Genomic DNA, 14,327 nt, shown 5'->3' with positions numbered 1-14,327 from the left:
GAAATAAATTTTCATAAAAAAGCATTTCCCAAATATGAAACTGACAGTCTGCAAAATGAAATATACTGAAAACCTGAATCATGGCAAATATAAGTACAATACATATATTTAGAACTTTATATAAATACATAAAGTGCCAAACCATAGCTGAGAGTGTCTTAAGTAATGAAAACATACTTACCAAAAGACACCCATCCACATATAGCAGATAGCCAAACCAGTACTGAAACGGTTATCAGTAGAGGTAATGGAATATGTGAGTATATCGTCGATCTGAAAAGGGAGGTAGGAGATTAATCTCTATGACCGATAACAGAGAACCTATGAAATAGATTCCGTGAGGAAAACCACTGCATTCAATAGGTGATACTCCATTCACATCCCTCTGACATTCACTGTACTCTGAGAGGAATCGGGCTTCAAATATGCTGAGAAGTGCATATCAACGTAGAAATCTTAGCACAAACTAACTTCACCACCTCCATAGGAGGCAAAGTTTGTAAAACTAAATTGTGGGTGTGGTGAGGGGTGTATTTATAGGCATTTTGAGGTTTGGGAAACTTTGCACTTCCTGGTAGGATTGTATATCCCATACATCACTAGCTCATGGACTCTTGCCAATTACATGAAAGAAAATGTCTATGTATGTTTATATATGTCTATGTGTGTGCACATATGTATTTATGTGTGTATATATGTAGTTTCAGAGATATATACACTTATCAACACATAAATACATACAGTCATGACCAAAATATTGGCACCAATGCATTTCTGTCAGATAATGCACCACTTTGCCCAGAAAATTGTTGCAATTACAAATGTTTAGGCATTTATGACACAAAAAAGTGGAGGAATAAAAGCCAAATCTGACACATTACATGCAAAACTCCAAAAATTGACTGTACAAAATTATTGGCACCCTCAATTTAATATTTGATAACACATCCCTTGGAAAAAATAATTGAAATCAATTGCTTCCTGTAAACATCAATGAGTTTCTTGCATCTCTCTACTGGAATTTTGGACCACTTCTTTTTCCAATTGCTCCAGTTCTCTCAGATTGGAAGGGTTCCTTTTCCCAACTGCTGTTTTGAGATCTCGTCACAGGTGATCTATGCCATGGAATTAAGATCTGGATTCATTGCTTGCCAGTTCAGTACTCTCCAGTGCTTTGTCTTAAACTATTTCTGGGTGCTTTTTGACATTTGCTTTTGGTCACTGTACTTCTGTAAGACCCATGACCTCTGACGGAGACCCAACTTTCTGATACTGCGCCCTACATTGCACCGCAGAATTCTTTGGTAGTGTTCAGATTTCATAATGCCATGCACACAGTCAAGACATCCAGTGCCTGAAGCAGCAAAGTAACCGCAAAACATCAGTGAACCTCAGTGAACATCAGTGAAACTATGTTTGACTGTAGGGACAGTATTCTTTTCTTTAAAAGCCTAATTTTGTTCTGGAAAAAAATAGAATGATGAGCTTAACCAAAAAGCTGTAATTTTTTTTCTGTCTGTTCACAGCATATTCTCCCAAAAATATTTTGGCTTCCTCAGGTAAGTTTTGGCAAACTCCAATCTGGCTTTTTTAAGTTTCTGTGTCAGCAGTGGGGTCCTCCTGGGTCTCCTACCATAGTGCCCCTTTTCATTCAGATGGCACATTTGTACCCTTTGCCTGAAGGTCAGCTTGAATTTGTCTGGAAGTTGATTGAGGTTCTTTATCCACCATTCGAACAATCCTTAGTTGAAATCTTTGATCAATTTTTCTCTTTCGTCCACATCCAGGGAGATTAGCTACTGTGCCATGGGCTGTATACTTCTTGACAATGTTGCGCACAGTGGACACAGGAACATTAAGATCTCTGGGGATGGACTTGTAACCTTGTCCATGCTTTTACACAATTTTTGTTCTCAAATCATTAGACAATTATTTCCTGCTCTTTCTCTTCTTCATGCTCAGTGTGGCACACAGAGACACACATCAGAAAGGTTGAGTCCATTTTTCACAATTTTAACTGGTTCCTGGAGTGATTTCTATAGTGTCAGCACCTGTTAATTGATACAGGTGAGTTTAATTACAAATTACAGGAGCAACACAACCTTGGAATGCAAATATTTCTTAAAATTTTGAGAAGGTGCCAATAATTTTGTCTAGTCCATTATAAGAGTTTTGCATCAAATGTGTCAGATTTACCTTTTTTTCTCCACTTTTTTGTGTCATACCAATACAAACAAAAGAAATAAACATGAGAATGCCTAAAAATTTGTAATGCAACAATTTTCTGGGCAAAGTGGTGCATTATCTAACTGAAATGCAGGGGTGCCAATATTTTTGGCCATGACTGTATATGCCAAGTCTAAAAATACTAGCTCACAAAGATTCTCCTCATAGTGTAATATGTTTTAATAAATTACAAATAAACCATATTCAGTCCCCCTGTGAAGTGTCTACTCTCAGATTACTACCTCAATCAATATGAGGCAAGGTAAAAATGCAGATTAAATCACAGGTCAAGTAATCTTGATAAGTGTTGCACATAGAAATTCCACACCTGGCTTATCGATTCTGCTGAGCAGAGGATGTACAATTCACACAGGGACAAATTCAAAAGCACGGCAAACCAGTATAAAAATAAACTAAAATCACTAAAATATTTGCGTGGTGATCTGTTTGGCATTTGGTGTCTTCCACACAGTGTATGTATTTTTTATATCTTATACCATCTATCTTTGAACCCTTATAACTTTTTAAATATGTAAAAAAAAATATCAGACAGTGTTTATACGAGTGTAACACTTCTTTTACATGTATTTATGCTGTGTTTAATGCAGCTTTTTTTCATTCTGTACCCTTTACACGAGGTCTGAAGTTTCCCTAACCTGACAAATGTAAATTGCGATTATGCTTGAGCAAACACGTTTACTTTTAACTTGCAATACAATATTTCCGTCATGTTAAAAAAGCCAAGAATAATCCTATATTGCTTGTGTGCTACAGTTAGATCACCACTCGTAATCTAGCCTTTAAACAAAATGGTACTGCAGTAAAATAGATTGCCATAATCCATTGTGCACATATTCACTATAGATATACTTTTTTTTTTACTTCATGGTAATAAATTATTAGACTGTTATAAAAAGTAAAAAAAAAAAATACATCCGTTGTTTTATTTCTACATATAACATTTGCAACAGGAATCAAATAGACTTTTATCGGGAACATAGTTATTAAAGAAATAGTAATCTCTATCACTTACGAACATTATAGAGAATTCAAGAAGCAGATTCAATAAATTAATACATTTTTAAAATTCCGTACAATGGATAGGCTTTAGGGAATTTGACTCTGTGAAAAACTACATTTTTTTATTTGTGATAAAAAAAACTAGAGAGTCAGATTTGGAATGCTGACCTGTTGCTACAGAGATAGATGTGTATTATTTGTTGAAGAGTCAAGACTGAACATATATTTTAAGTGAAATACTTACATATTAAATATTTACAGAACTATTTCTTTTATTTATATATATCTATACTATAATTGCGTTTGTAATGTCCGTCGCCTTTGGCAGTTGCACACGCATTCTCAATGGAATGTTGGCAGCACGAGGACAAAAGAATTCACCTGGATGCAGCTTTGCTGCATCCAGGTGAATTCAGAAAATGGCAGGGTGGTGAAAGAATCCACTGAGGTGGAAGCAGCAAAGGCAAACGGATCCGGTGGATGCAGCAAAGGCAAACAAGCATTACAAAAGCAACACCTAATTGCCCACATTAAAGTATTTAAAAAATAGAAAGCCTGCATCAAGTATTAAAAAAAAAAAACTAACCGCCCGCATCAAGTATTAAAAAAACCAAACTAACCGCTCAAGATAATCAGCTTTTTTACAAAAAATATACAAAGTCCCACCTAACATCAAACCCCCCCACCCCCAAAATAAAAGAGCCTAACACTAAAAAACCTAAACTACCCATTGCCCTGAAAAGGGCATATGTTTGGGCATTTAGCTCTTTTTCTGCCCATCCCTAATCTAAATAAAACAAATCCCCCCAAAAAACCCTTAAAAAATCCTAAATCTAATCCCCAGGTTGGTACTCATGGTTCCTGCAGTCCAACGGAGAAGGTCCTGTTCCAGGAGGTGAAGTCTTCCAAACGCAACCTCTTCTTCTTCCAGGAACATCCTGCGCGGAGCGGAGCTGAAGACCGGCGACTCTGGAACTGAAGACCTGCGACCGCGGAGCCATGGAGCATGGAGGATCCTCTTCATTCGATCTACCCCGTACACTGAATAGTGAATTCAAGGTAAGCGATTAAAGATGGCATCCCTTGAATTCCTCATCCAAAGCCGGAATACTCTGAGACATGAATGAATCGGGCAACAAGGATGGTTGAAACCCATAATTCGCCATGAACCGGGATAACTTGGAGGAAGCATTAATAGCACTATTATGAGCAAACTCTGCCCAAGGTAACAGTTCAGACCAATTATTGTGGTGATCTGAGACATAGCAATGGAGGAACTGTTCCACAGCTTGATTAGACCGTTCCGCAGCCCCCTTGGATTGAGGGTGATATGCCAAGGAGAAGGAAAGCTGGATCCCCATTTAAGCACAAAAGGAACGCCAAAATTTGGAGACAAACTGGCTACCCCGGTCCGACATTATCTCCTTGGGTAACCCATGTAAACGGAAGACCTCCCAGGCAAAAATTGAAGCAAGCTCCTGAGCAGTAGGCAGCTTCATCAAGGGAATGCAATGTGACATTTTAGAAAAACGGTCCACCACTATAAGGATAACAGTATTGCCATTGGAAACAGGGAGCTCAACAATGAAGTCCATGGAAAGATGTGTCCAAGGACACTCACCATTAGCAATAGGTTGAAGAAGACCCACAGGAAGACGTTGAGGAGTCTTATTTTGTGCACAAACTGAGCAGGAGGCAACATACGCAGCAACATCATAACGAAGACCTGGCCACCAGAATTGTCGAGTGACAGACCAAATCATTAGGTTCTTGCCTGGGTGACCTGCGGCTTTAGGATAGTGGTAAGTGTGCAAAAGTTTAGTTCGAAGATTCTCAGGAACAAAACACTTACCACTAGGTTTCTCAGGAGGTGCATTGGTTTGTGCAGCCAGGATCTCCTCCCCCAAGGGAGAAGTCAAATTAGTACGTATGGTAGCCAAAATATGGTCAGGAGGTATAACAGGAGTAAGTACAGACTCCTCCTTGGACAGAGGTGAAAATTGTTGAGAGAGGGCATCAGCTCTAACATTCTTACTACCAGGCAGGTAGGAGACCACATAATTAAACCGAGACAAAAATATCGCCCATCTGGCCTGTTGGGGCGACAAATGTTTTGCTTCAGATAGATAAGTTAAAATCTTGTGTTCAGTAAGAATGAGCACTGGCACGCTAGTACCCTCAAGAAGATGCCTCCATTCCTGAAGTGCCAAAATTATGGCCAGTAATTCCCTGTCGCCAATTTCATAATTGCACTCAGCTGGAGACAATTTCTTAGAGAAGAAACCACACGGATGTAAGGAATCGTCTGGCATGGGACGTTGAGACAAGAGGGCACCTACTCCAGTCTCAGACGCATCGACCTCAAGAACGAAAAGCAGGACAGGGTTAGGATGAGCCAGAACTGGAGCGGCAGCAAAGGCAGACTTAAGACTATTAAAGGCCTTAATGGCAGTAGGTGACCAATGGAGTAGATCATTCTCTTTACGGGTCATGTCTGTGATAGGTTTGACCAAGGAAGAAAAGTTTTTAATAAACTTTCTATAGTAATTGGCGAACCCCAAAAAACGTTGAATAGACCGAAGACCAACTGGGCGAGGCCACTGCAGAACTGCAGATAACTTGTCAGGATCCATGGAGAACCCTGCAATGGAGATAACATAACCTAGGAAGGTTACTTGAGTCTGGTGGAACTCACATTTCTCGAGATTACAAAACAGGCCATTCTCACGTAGTCTCTGAAGAACCCGTGTTACATCAGAACGATGAGCCTCAAGTGTGGGTGAGTGTATGAGGTTGTCATCTAAGTACACCACAACACACTGTTGCAACATATCTCGTAGGACATTATTAATAAATTCTTGAAAAACTGCAGGAGCATTACATGGGCCAAAGGGCATTACAAGATACTCATAATGCCCGCTCCTGGTGTTAAATGCTGTTTTCCATTCGTGGCCCTCCTTAATCCTAACGAGATTGTACGCTCCTCTCAAATCAAGTTTGGTAAAGACCGTAGCTCCCTTGAGGCGGTCAAAGAGTTCCGTAATAAGCAGAATAGGGTAAGCATTCTTAATGGTAAGACGATTAAGACCCCTATAATCGATACATGGTCTTAACTCGCCACCCTTTTACTTCACAAAGAAGTAGCCAGCCCCTGCAGGAGAGCAGGATTTGCGGATCATCCCCCGCGACAGAGCATCGGCAATATATTTCTCCATAGCACAATTCTCTGCAACAGACAGAGGGTACACCTGGCCCCAAAGAGGAATGGCTCCGGGTTGCAGGTCTATGGCACAATCATAAGACCGGTGAGGAGGCAACGTACCGGCATGCACCTTGTCAAACACGTCTAGGAATTCTCGGTACTCCACTGGCAATTGAGATATCGAAGAAGTGCACAAGACGTTAACTGGTTTCCGAAGACAAGTGGAAATACATTGCGGGGACCACGATAAAATTTCAGGCCTGCACCAGTCGAGACTGCGATTGTGCTTTTAGAGCCATGGATAACCCAGAACAACCGGAAAATGCGGAGAGTTTATCACCTAGAACTGGAGAGTTTCAAAATGGAGAGCCCCAACAGCCATGGACAACGGAGCAGTTTTGTGAGTAACGAGTGCGGGCTGAAGAGGCCTGCCATCAATGGCCTCAATAGCAAGCGCTACGGACCGAGGCAAAACAGGAATGGAGTGCTTTGATACAAAAGCACTGTCAATGAAATAGCCTGCAGCACCGGAGTCAACAAGAGCCTGAGTGACTATGAAGGAGTCCACCCAGGAAAGGACAACCGTGACCAAAGGTTTCTCCTTAAGCATTTCCGGGGACGAGGATAAACCCGACAGGACCTTAGGTGTGAGCGTTTCCCGGCCGTGTAGGAAAAGACTTAAAAAGGTGACCCTGTAACCCACAATAGAGGCAGAGCCCCTCCCTCCTCCTAAAGGCCCTCTCCGCCTCGGAGAGATGCGTGAATCCCAGCTGCATCGGCTCAGCAGTACCTGGTGACTCGGGACCAGGAGGCATGGGAGGAGAGGGAGGCATGGGTGGGAACGAACACGTAGGAGACAACGGAACAGGAGGCTTCCGCAAGCGCTCCTTGAAAGAGGGCCTCTCTCTGAGTCTGATGTCAATTAGGATCAAGAAAGACACCAATTCCTCAAGATCCTCTGGTAAATCTCTGGCAGCAACTTCATCTTTAATCGCATCAGAGAGCCCATAAAAGAAGGCGGCAACAAGGGCTTAATTGTTCCAACCTACCTCTGCGGCAAGTGTACGGAACTCACTAGCATACTGAGCAACAGATCTTGTACCTTGCTGAATGGACATGAGTCATTTAGCAGCAGAGGAGGACGAGCTGGAACATCAAATACCCTTTGAAAGGAGGCCACAAATTCAGGGTAATTTAAAATCACAGGTTTATTAGTCTCCCACAAGGGATTAGCCCAGGCAAGAGCTGTGTCAGAGAGTAACGAGATGAGAAATCCCACCTTAGCTCTGTCAGAGGGAAAAGCCAGAGGTAACATCTCAAAGTAAATGCCCACCTGGTTCAAAAACCCTCTGCACTGAATAGGATCGCCTCCATATCGATGAGGTAGAGGTGCAGAACCGGACATGCTCCTGGTAGGCATAGGTGCAGCAGCAGAAACAGGAGCAGCCATAACTTGCAGAACACTTTGGTTCAAATGTGCAGTGTGAGTCAGCAGGGTTTGCAGGGCTAGTGCAAATTGATCAAAGCAGTGATCCTGTTCATCCATCCTGGAAATGATGGCAGGTAAAGGTGGATTATTAGCACCATCAGGATTCATGGCCTTTGCGTAATGTCAGGGTGCCAGGAATCAGACTGAGACGAGAAGTGCAAAAATAATCACACCTTTATTAATAACAAAAAATTATAAAAAGTCCACAAGTCAAATAACAAGCCAGGAGTCAAAACCAGAGCTGGCAGTCAGACGAGCCGAGTCAGGAGCCAAAGCAAATAGTCGGACGAGCCGGAATCAGGAACAAGCAAAACAGCAGTGTCAGGAACAAGCCAGGGATCAGGAACCAGGAAGGATGTCAGGCAGCCAGGTAATACACAGGAACTCTCACAAACAGGTCTGAGACAACGCAAAGGCAAAGCATACTGGACAGAGGCCCTCTAAATAATTAGTAATGACATCACAATTCTGAGACTGCATCCTGTCTCACATGGATGATGCACACCAGTCTGGCCATAAAAGGAAGTGCAGGAAGTGAGCAGCATCCCCCACAATGCACCATAGTCAGGAAGAGAGGTGAGTAAAATGGCTGCCAGCAGCACATGGTAAACACAACAGGGAAAAAACCCTGACAGGTGGAGATCGTACAAAGAGGATCTTCCATGCTCCATGGCTCCGCGGTTGCCGGTCTTCAGTTCCAGGGTCGCCGGTCTTCATCTCCGCTCCGTACAGGATGTTCCTGGAAGAAGAACAGGTTGCACTTGGAAGAAGACTTCACCGCCTGGAACAGGACCTTCTCCGCCGGACTTCAGGAACTGTGAGTAGCAACCTGGGGGTTAGATTTAGTATTTAAGGGTTTTTTTTTGGGGGGGTTGTTTTATTTAGATTAGGGATGGGCAGTAAAAGAGCTAAATGCCCTTATACAAATATTTATTACCTCCACAGAGGAATTGACAATTGCTTCTTACTCACTCAGTCAATGTGTTGATGTTCTGACAGGCTGCACATCTAACATCCCCTCCTGCTGTTCCTTAGCTTTATGTTGGGGGTAAAAGCCTCACTTGATGGTAGTGAGGAATTGCGGTCCCAGCACTTTTCACCTCCAACTTCTTTCATGTACCACTTTGCCGGCCCAAAAACCATATAGACCTAGGCGTCTTTATGGTAGAGTGTAGCAAATGATGTAGGTCGCACAGGAGTTCTGCAGTCTCCTCCCCACTTGTGCAGATGCTGCTCAGTAGTACTTCCACTTGGCCACAGTCCGACTTCTACCACCCTGGAGTTCAACCCTCAGAGGTCTCTTAACAGCATTCAGCCAACACGGGAGACACTCTCCTTCTCTTGCCTCAGCTGCCGATATGCATCCTCATGTTGCATTACGTCACGCTTACAACCCCCCCGGTAGTCACTTTTCAGAATAAAAATCAAACAGAGTTTTTAAATTTACTAGATATCCTATCAGCTTTTTACCACATCATTTTTTATCACTAGAAAATTGAAAATATGGCAACATTTCAAAAAAATGCCAGCAGTCAAGTGTAGCTCTCCATTTGACCCTTCATCAGTTAAACACAAATTCAAAAATAAAGAATACATTGATCATGAACTAATGGACAAACACTAATCATCCTGATAAACAACACCTATGGTCATAATATAAATGTCTAAAAAGGAAAAAGTCCAGCACTACTGTATCAGGGTGCAAGCTACAAGGGTTCTGAACTCACCCCAAACACAAACTCCAACAGTCCAAAACAGTAACAGCACCACTTTGTCAAATTTCCAAAATATTTATTGGGACATCACATAAACATATCAGCACGACCTTTCGGTCCAACTGACCTTAATCATGTTGCATCATGATTAAGGTCAGTTGGACAGAAACGTTGTGCTGATATGTCCCAATAAACATTTAGAAAATTTGACCAAGGGGTGCTGCTACTCCTTTGGACTGTTGAACATAATATAAATGTCTGCCAACAAAGGAAGACAAATCATAAATTATTTCAATGACTGCAGAAAATAATTCCATTCTGATCCTGTTAGGAACATTTCTCTTAGTTAACCCCTCTCCTCCCACTTTGAACTGTTTTAACTAGAATATATTTTAAATTCTTTAATTGCCTTTTTTTATAAACAGTAACTAGACATTGTTAATATTTTTAACTCATCTATGTTTATGTATTTTATATAAATCTTAAAAGAACATAGCAATTCTCATTCATTCTAATTTTTAATTGCTAAGTTTATGTATTTAATTTAATATTTATTTGATGAACGCTCTAGCAGAAACCTATTTACTACTATAAAATATTTTCCACTTATAATTTTCTACACAAATTCAAATGATAGAATGTGCAAGAAGGGAAAAGTTACTTGAGAAGTGTGTAGGGATCAGGGGTAATACAAAATGTTAATATATGTTAACAAATGTTAGTAATTCCTTTCAATCCTGCTAAAAATTATTAGAATTTAATTAGGCTTTCACATTGAGAGATCCACAAAAGTGGTTGGTATATAACACATTAGGTATGAAAACCAAGCAACTCAAATGCTGCCATGTTCTAAAATAATGCATGCTGTAGCAGTTTGTAGTCATTCACTAACATTTTTTTCCTAACTAATCAGACTGGCTATGTACCTAAAACATTAATGATTTATGAAATTATGAGAACTTTCCTTTATTAATCATCCTTAATAGATTTCACTGTGGGAAACATCTGCCAGTGTGACAGCTTGTTGCAGTAGGAGCTTCTGGCTATGTTACATTAACTCCTAAAAATATTTGACTGTAAACACTATTCCATTTACATTTTCAAATTAAACTTCTATGCAGCTAGGTTAAAGTTTTATTAAAGACATAGGGCATAGGATTACAAGTTGTGTGGTATATATTTTCCGTGCGATATATGTTTTTTTCGCAATCAAATTTAATTGCCCAGAAATTACAAGTCTTGAAAAATCACTATCGCCTTTTACCAAGTCTTTTCTATGATTGAAGAACTGTAGTTGCCAGTTTTCACCAACAAAAAAAGTTTCACAAAACACTTCAAAAATATAGTACAAAGTATAGTTACACTCATATTAACACTGTCTATTTAAAATTATTTTAAAAATATATTGCATACAAAACTTATACAGGCTCAAAGATAGGAAAAGCAGACAAAGGGATTTTACATTGACATACAGGTACATACACATACATAGAGAAACATAGATTCATACGTATAGAGATATATTTCACATTACAATCTTATGCACATTAAACAATATCTCAGATGAATTTTCAAAGAGATATTCACATATAGATCTCAAGGTATCAAGACATACAGTAAATATATTCATATACATATCTTGCTATAAATAGATATATCTGTCCAAAATCATCACACATATATATTGAAATATTTATTTGCAAATAAAATGGAACATTATCCGTTAGCAAAACATTCTTGCAATATGAAATATTTTGAAGTACACTTTTGGAGGAGAATACATTGTGGGCTTTGAGCAACAGATTAGGGTGTTAGTTTTTTTTTTCTATTTGTCTTCTCCATTGACTTGTATGGGGGAATATGAGCATACAATATGGCCTTTTGGACTACCTGAGTTAACGTGTGTGCAGAATAAGTTGTTTTGCAACTTGTAATACCTGAGAAACCCCAAATGCGCAAAAACCTTAATGTGCGCAGTGTTTTTGCAAAATGCAAACAGATTTGCCGCATGACTTGTAATCTTGCCCAAAGGTATTAAATAGAAAAAATAATACATATAATGATTTTTACCATACAGTTGTTGTCCTAAAAAAAAATGGTCTTGAAAATGTTGCTGCATTTCAGCATACTAAGTTCTTAGCGGCATCTCCAGAAATTACATCATTAAGTGATGCACTGGGGCCAGGGGAGTTGTGGGAAAACAGGCATGGGAAGATTGTTGGGGAAAGTGAGAGATTACCACTTTATGGGTCACATTGGGGGCCAACCTTTTTGCTGGGGCCTAGTGTCCCCCATGATCCCCTCTGGGTATGTCATTGTCAGTGTATATAGGAATGGAAACACCTCTTGTAAGTAACATAAGTAAGAGCTACAGTGATATTAAAAAGGTACAGTAGTCCTTTAATCTACATTATAATAGGGTATCTAGTAACATATCAGACCCTGACCACTGTACCTAGAGGTGATATACAAATATAAATACAGAAAAATTAAGTAGAATGTGTCTTTAGTGTAGCTGTGTGCATCCAAGTGAGTGCTGACTTCAGTGTGTTGTAAAATAGCTTTGTGTGATTTCTTATATTGCACCCAGGCTGGTATGGGGTTAACTGCTTGAGTCACTACTTGCAACCACATCTGCCTATGACGGTTGGTGAGTACCTAGGCTTGTGAGTTTTGGCAGTGGCTTGTGATGTGTACCTACTATGGTTTGAGAGATTAGTCTACTTCTGGGTTTTGTATGTGGGAAAGTTGCAAATAGTTGTGATGTCCTTGTGTGGTATCAGTATGTTTGTTTGGAAGCTAGCATGTTTGGCCAAGGTAAAGAGAGACTGTGCAGGGGTTCATTAGCTTATGACCATTTGGCCATATGCTGCAACAAACTCTTAACTTTTATGTTTTTATATATATATATATATATATAGCACAAAAAAATCTCACTCACTGAATTTAAGTAAACAGTTTAATAGATTTAATGTGACATTTCGAGAAGAATCTCCCCTTACTCAGACAAGCCAGAACATAGTGAAAAACAGCAATATAAAGCCCAAAGTCCCTCGCCTCACCATAACTGCGCAAAAAATGTGGTAACCATGGATACCAATTGTTCATAAACAGGCCAGGACTGGCCATAGGGCAAACAGTGCAAATGCCCAGTGGGCCGGGTTCTTATTTGGTCCTTGTTACAAATTACCACCCTTTCTTAATATGGGTAATAATAAGAAAGCTGTTACAATCTGCCTAATTAGAAATAACATTTTCTATCTGTCTGTTAAACAGAGGTGTATTATGGCTATCTAGCTGACAGAGGTCTAATTGATGTGGACTGCTCTGCCTTTTAATGTCTGAGCCTATTTTTGGTCCTAGTCCAGTCCTGTTCATAAACAAAAATGACACAACCAGGAATATGTAAAATGCACATCAAAATAAATCACTAATACAAACATAAACTTATGAAGACTTTATGTTCAATCTAGAAGGCAGCATAGGAGAGACCTACATAGGGTAAAGCTGCCTACCCTCTGAAATCATCAAATATATGAGTGACCAATCACAGTAGGGGAAAGGTAAAGATTAAAAAGGACATAAAAAGCATAGGTTGTGCAGAAGGTAAGTGTGCTCAGTAGCATGGTAAGCATACACAGGTACAAGTTATGCATTCTTGGTCTCAGTGGCAAGCTGAGCATACGCTGGTATCAGGAAAGTATGGTTGTTTTCAGGAGCAAGGAGCAAGGTAGGTAAGGCAATAACTCAGCCCAGTGTGATTGGCTGAGTGAGCTTTTATAGGAACTCCCACACCTGAGACCTTCAGGTGGAAGTTCCTGTAATTAGGATATGGCCCCTTTAAATCCCATCAGATCTAGTAGTGCAGGTGAGGAAATATTTGATGTGGAACTGTTTGTTGGTATGAATGTGTCAGAAGGTAGGGCCTGAGATCATGCCATTACAAATCTTGTTACTAGGGCATCAGCAACAACTTTATTTGTTATTGGATAACCAGTGTGTGATTTTGTAACAATTTGAAAGGTCCATCTTCATCAGCCAACCTCTAAGGTTTATGTCTCTCTTAAAGTCCACCCTTGGTGGTAACCAGTTTTTGAAAGGAAGATGAGTGTTGCTTACCAAAATTTCCCATCGGTTCTTGAGGCACTTAACAAATAGATTTGTATCACTATGTGGTTGTATTGGCCATCCTCTTACTATCAGAAGTACTCTGGCATTCATTCAATAACACAGTTTGTATATTTGATGAGGCCAGTGCCAATTCCTTGTCCAAAATAGCAGGGTCATAACCATTGTTCCATCAAAGGCCAGTTTTGTGAATGGTCCAGCAGTGAAACAGTTAATAAGGGAATCACACCTTGCAGTTTGAAATGTGTAGGGTTTACTAATTTCTCTAATTAACTGTTTCACTGTGGGGCCACTCACAAAACTTGCCTTAGAAGGAACACTGGTCATAACCCCGTACTAAGAATTTGTCGAACATCTCGAGTAATCGTGCTTGCTTCAAATCAGAGTTTGTATTATTCCTTACTACCCAAGAAAACTGTACCCTTGGGATAGATCTCTGAATACAAGATGGATGATTGTTTTTTGAGTGGACCCTAATGTGTTCCCCTGTTTGAAGATCATCAGTCAAAAAAATCAATCTGATGTATGTAAAATTTGAGTTTGAACC

This window comes from Bombina bombina, chromosome 4 (genome assembly GCF_027579735.1).
Source record: "Bombina bombina isolate aBomBom1 chromosome 4, aBomBom1.pri, whole genome shotgun sequence".
Classification (NCBI taxonomy): domain Eukaryota; kingdom Metazoa; phylum Chordata; class Amphibia; order Anura; family Bombinatoridae; genus Bombina; species Bombina bombina.
Note: the sequence above shows the minus strand (reverse complement) of the source record.